This window comes from Canis lupus, chromosome 16, assembly GCF_003254725.2.
Source record: "Canis lupus dingo isolate Sandy chromosome 16, ASM325472v2, whole genome shotgun sequence".
Taxonomy (NCBI): domain Eukaryota; kingdom Metazoa; phylum Chordata; class Mammalia; order Carnivora; family Canidae; genus Canis; species Canis lupus.
The window spans coordinates 60,249,835-60,255,611 of NC_064258.1; positions in this window are offsets into that span (position 1 = coordinate 60,249,835).

The window sequence follows — 5,777 nt, forward strand, 5'->3', positions numbered from 1 at the left end:
TTTGATATGAACTAACAAAATTAATTTAATTTCCGTTAAATAATTTAGTTAACTTGCTCGTTTTCTGGCCGCCGAGAAAAGCTAGAAGACGTGAGCATGAAAGCATCGGAGCGGACAATTCCGGGAAGAATCACAAACCCGAGCCGGGGAGGTGGAGGGGAGGTGGAGGCGCCCTGAGCCCAGCGGTCGCGGCCACTTGCGGGGCTGGCAGCCTGTCCCCGACAGGGAGGTTGGAAGACTGCGTTCCACGTCAGAGACCACGGGGAAGGGGACACGGGCGCCAGACACGGGCGGGAGGCGCCTCCTCTCCCTGCGGCCTGGAGCCCGGAGCCCCGCAAGCCAGCCAGACAAGGACGCCGACGGGCAAGGATGCAGGTTCCCGCTCAAGTACCTCCAAGCTTGAAACCGGACTGAGTGGATCCCAGGTGAGCAGGGCTTCCAGGAGCCCGTGGGATCCACGGTGCAGGTGCAGGTGCCTCACGGGAAGAAGGCGCCGGGCCCTGGCTTCTTTACGGAAACACATTAGGGCGCGGGGAGCTCCGTGGGACAGCGTCTGCCTCAGTCCAGGGTGTAACCCCGGGGTCCTGGGATCGAGTCCCGCGTCGGGCTCCCTGCATGGTGCCTGCTTCTCCCTCTGCCTGCGTCTCTGCCTCTCTCTGGGTCTCTCATGAATGAATAGGTAAAATATTTTAAAAAAGAAAAGGTGTTACACTTAAAATGTCCAGCATATAATGAAAATAATGAGACACACAGAAGAGACAAAATGACCACGATCGATAAGTGAACGTAGCAAACAGGCAACAGAGGGAGGCGGGGATGGGTCCGCGAGGAAGGACGAGCCTGCAAGGAACAGGGAAGGGAAATTAGAACGTTCACGGTCTTCATCTTCATTAATCTAAGAGATGACCCTTGACTCTAAAGGTGGATACAATATATCCAATTGTGTATGTTCTGTGTCTGCATGTGCTTACCTGTGCCTGTGCTTACCTGTGTCTGTGCTCTCCTATGCCCATGCTTACCTGTGCTTGTGCTTGCCTGTGCCTGTGCTCTCCTGTGCATGTGCTTACTTCTGCCTGTGCTTACCTCTGCATGTGCTCACCTGTGCCCGTGCTCACCTGCGCCCGAGCTCACTGGTGCCTGTGCTTATCTCTGCATGTGCTCTCCTGTGCCTGTGTTTACCCCTGCCTGTGCTTACCTGTGCCTGTGCTTACCTGTGCCTGTGCTCACCTGTGCCTGTGCTTACCTCTGCATGTGCTCACCTGTGCCTGTGCTCACCTGTGCCTGTGCTCACCTGTGCCTGTGCTTACCTCTGCATGTGCTCACCTGTGCCTGTGCTCACCTGTGCCTGTGCTTACCTGTGCCTGTGCTTACCTCTCCATGTGCTCACTTGTGCCTGTGCCTACTTGTGCCTGTGCTTACCTCTGCATGTGCTCACATGTGCCTGTGCTCACCTGTGCCTGTGCTTACCTCTCCATGTGCTTATTTGTGCCTGTACTTTCCTGTACATGTTCTTACCTGTGCCTGTGCCTACTTGTGCCTGTGCTTACCTGTGCATGTGCTCTCCTGTGCCTGTGCTTACCTGTGCCTGTGCTTACCTGTGCCTATGTTTACCTGTGCCTGTGCTTACCTGTGCCTGTGCTTTCCTCTCCATGTGCTTACCTGTGCCTGTGCTTACCTGTCAGAGAGAGGAGGGCGAGTGAGGACCCCAGGGGAGCAGGAGCAACTAGGTTTGTTGTGACACGGCCCTCACCCCCCCGGGAAGAGCTCTCATGCTATTTGAAACTGGACTTGGATTGTCTGAAATAGATATTCCAAATTTTAAGGCAACCACCAATCATGTAGAATTTCAAAAAGTATAAATAATATGGCAAGAGGAGAGTAATTGGAATCATACAAATGGTCAAACCCATCAAAGGTGGAAATGATGGGCAGGAGAAAGCAGAAACAACGGACAAGAGGAACAAATTTAAAAAGAAAAAAAAGTGAGAAAAAAAAAAAAGTAGATATTACCCCAACCTGGGCTGTGGTCATACACGTATTCTTCTCATGAAAAATCTTTGAATTGTCCCTTACAGAACAATTTTCTCATTACCCTTCAAGTTTTGTAATTTATGTTTTTGTTAATTCATATTAAATGAAAAATAACCTTATTAAGATAAAACAGTAGGGGCGCCTGGATGGCTCAGTCAGCGAAGCGCCTGCCTTCAGCTCAGGGCGTGATCCCGGGGTCCAGGGCTCCCTGCTCAGGGGTGGGTCTGCTTCTCCCTCTCCCCCTGCCGCTCCCCCTGCCAGTGCTTGCTCACTCTCTCTCTCGCTCTCTCTCTCTTTCAGATGAATAAATAAAATCTTAAAAAAAATATATAAAACAATAATTGGTCACGGAAGAGCGTATCTAACATATGAAATATAAAGATGGTTCACAGTGAGTTAAGAAGCACAAGAGCAAACGTTGCACTTCCTTTAGGATAAATGTCCTCTCTCATCCAGACCAGGGCACTTCCGCCTCTGAGAACTGGACCAACAGACGTAACCGAGACGTCCCAGCAGGCTGGCGTCCGGGAACCTTGGTCCCCTTCCCCACAGTAAAGAACGCTTGAGCTCGCAAAGTGACAGCACGTCCTTTAAGAACCCTTCATGTCGTGCAAGTTGACCCGTTAAATCCCAAACACAGCCGACTGATACAGTCTTAGACACCAGTCAGATGTTCTTCAAAAATCCATGAATCGGCTGCTTCGTGCCAATCACTGTGCTTGTCTCCAGGAGCAGAAGAGAATAAATAATACCTGGGCTTGTCTTTCCGTATTACAAGGTCGAGTGGGGAAGAGAAATACACAAACGAACAGCGACAACTCGCCACATAGACGCCAGGAAGGGAAAAATGCATGATTGCTAAGAACCCGGTGGGGAGAGTTACTATTTCTGGAGTGAATTTTCTTTTTTTTTTTTTTTCCAGAACAAAACCTCCAAAGCTAAAAGTAGAAGTGAAGAAAATATCTTGAAGGAAACATATGAATTGGAAAACTGGGTAAAGGATAGAAGTTAGCAGCTGCTCACGCGTCGCATGAGACCTTCTTGGCCTTGGCTGGTGCTGCTGGATGAGGTGCTACGTTAGCGCAGGACACATGAGACAGTAGATGGAAGGCCTTCTCTTTCCTTCCTAAAAAATACTATTTTTTGTGGCTTTTTATTCAAAACAAGATCTGCCTGGGCACTTGCCACTCTTTTAGGAGTGAGAGTGAACCTCAGATCGTACGAGGGGAGCCCGAGGCCTCAGCAGTGGGAAAGACAGCACCGTCCCAGCTGGTTCTTGCCGCCCTTCGTACGTCGTCTCACTAGTATTGGCATCAACGCCGGGCCCCGCGATTCCAAGGACATTGCACGAGACATGAACTGTTCCTTATGGTGGAAAACTCGCGGATCCGCGATCCTTCCTTTCTCTTCATGTTGTTAGGGAAGTATTCGTGACGATTGCAGTCTAGGTTGAGTGCCACCAACTATACTCTCCTTCTTTGAGGACGGTGTCAGACATATTGTGGTTTTTCTAAAATGTAAACCCCTTTATATTATTTTCAAGTAATCCAAATGCAAACTGCAAACATATTATTGAAAGTGAGGTATTTGACCAGAAACAAGATCCATGCACAGTTCCACAATGCCTACGGTGAGTATGTGATATAGTAATTGCAAAAAAAAAAAAAAAAAATCTTAGTGGGTGAAGAGTGGCTCCAAAAAGGGATGGATGCACATGACCTTATTTGGAAACAGAGTCTTTGCAGATGTAATTAAGCATCTGAGATGAGATCCTGCTGGGAATAGAGTGGGCTCCCTGTGGGATGACAGGTGTACTCAAGAGCAAGGGGAGGGAGATTCAGACTCCCAGACACATGGAGGGAAAGAACATGTGAGGACGGAGGCGGCGACTGGGGTGACGGATCTGCAAGCCAAGCGGCGCCCAGGACCCCGCCACCGCCAGAAGCCAGCACAGGGCCCGGGAACAATCCTCCTTCAGAGCCTTAGAGGGGTCCCTCCCCTGACACGATCTTGGATTCCCGATCTCCAGAACTACGCAGGAATTGACTTCTGTTTTACTGAGTGACCACATTTGTGGTCATTTGCTAGAGCATCCCCAAAACACAAGAACCTCTATATCCCAAATTACCAAGAAAATTAGTTATGTTATCAAGTCTCATGGGTACCTTTATTGAAACAGCTTGCATCAACTTAATCAGGTTTTTTGTTTGTTTGTTTGTTTGTTTGTTTGTTTGTTTTAGCTTAAACACATAGATATGTAATAATAAAAATTTAGCACCGGTATCAAAAGGTCACTTAGATCCCCATATTGGTCTAGTTCTTTCATCAATAAAATAAATACATTGAAAAAAATAAAATAAAATAAAATAAAATAAAATAAAATAATAAAATAAAATAAATACATTAACTAAATGATCCCAGCTGCTTTTGGCATTGTATGGACTAAGTGATCTTTTTATTTAGTAATTATAATTATATACGTAAGGATATATATAGGATACGTGTGTGTGTGTATATATATATACATATGATGCATATTATATATATAGGATATGAGAGAGGATGTATATGGACATATAGAGGTATGACATATATGGACACAGAGACAAGAGAGATGGGTATATCCTATATATATCCTACTTATCTTATATAGGATTGCAAAAAATATATCTTATATCTTATATAAGATATACAGGATATATAGGATGCAGAGAGAGGATATATACAGGTATATATAGGATATTCATGGGTATATACAGAGCATATATGGATATAATACAGGATATATGGAATATGTAGGATATATATGGATGTACATGGATATATAGAGAAGACACTTATGGGTATATAGAGAGATGATATATATGGACATAGGATGTGGATGGGTACATACAGGATATATATGAATATATGTATATGTGTCTGGGAGGGGGAGAGACTTTAAGGAATGGCTCGCATGATCGTGGGACCTGCAAGTCTGACGCCTGCAGGGAAAGACAGCGACTGGAGACTCCCGTCCCAAGGCCGTCTGCTGGCAGAGGGCCCTCTCCTCCGAAGGTCAGTCATTTTCTGTCAAGACCTTCACCTGAACAGGGGAGGCCCACCAAGGTTCTGCAGAGTCATCACTCAACGTCGAGTGATTTAAACTGAACCTCATCTAAAACACCTTCACCGTGACGGCTAAGCCGGGTGTTGGAACAAAGCCAGGGGGCCATGGAATAGCCAGGCCGACACACGAAGTCAACTACCACTTGGTAGGTAGGGTGATCAAGATGGCTTTTATTCATTCGCTGAACATTTGTTGAACATCTGCTGTTTGCCAAGCACTGCAGATGCAGCAGGGAACGTGGCAGTGATGACCCTGCTCCACGGAGCCCGAATTCCAGTGGAAAACGCAGGCAGAGAGAACCCCCGGTGGGGAGCGAGGACGGGTGCAAGGAGGCATCTCACGTGGTCTGACTGCATCCCCCCGACGATCGGTGACGGTGAGCATTTTATCACATATCCGTTGGCCATTTATTTGCATGTCTTCTTTGGAGAAACATCTATTCGCACTTAAAAGGGATTTTCAATAAAATCTTGAGAGCCAAAATATTTCTGCGTCGCTTTTCTTTTCCTCCTAACAGCTTGGCACAACCGTCTGTTACATCGAAGACCCTGAGCTCTCCGTCCCCGGAGCTCCAGCCTGGACACAGAGAGGAGAACACGGAGGGGCCTGTCTGCTGGTTCTCGCGTTGCCGTCGGGG